The 221-nt window shown below is 66.5% G+C and overlaps 1 protein-coding gene across 1 annotated transcript in view; it reads left to right on the forward strand.

The window, feature by feature from the left end:
• The window catches only part of PPP1R13L (protein phosphatase 1 regulatory subunit 13 like), a gene marked incomplete at its 3' end in the record, with an annotated part of 12928 nt that overhangs the window by 5085 nt on the left and 7622 nt on the right, over positions 1-221 (forward strand). The gene's annotated exons all lie outside the window — the stretch shown is intronic.

The following is a 221-nucleotide window of genomic DNA, read 5'->3' on the forward strand; positions in this document are numbered from 1 at the left end:
CCCTTGGGTGCCCAAAAGCGTGGGTCCGATTTGGGGTGCTGGATGGGGGGTCGGCTCCCTTGGGTGCCCGAAAGCGTGGGTCAGATTTGGGGTGCTGGATGGGGGGGGAGCACCCTTGGGTGCCCGAAAGTGTGGGTCAGATTTGGGGTGCTGGGGGAGGGAGCACCCTTGGGGGCCCAAAAGCGTGGGTCCGATTTGGGGTGCTGGATGGGGGGGCGGCT

The sequence above is a fragment of the Calidris pugnax genome, unplaced genomic scaffold (assembly GCF_001431845.1).
Source record: "Calidris pugnax isolate Ruff unplaced genomic scaffold, ASM143184v1 scaffold535, whole genome shotgun sequence".
NCBI lineage: Eukaryota > Metazoa > Chordata > Aves > Charadriiformes > Scolopacidae > Calidris > Calidris pugnax.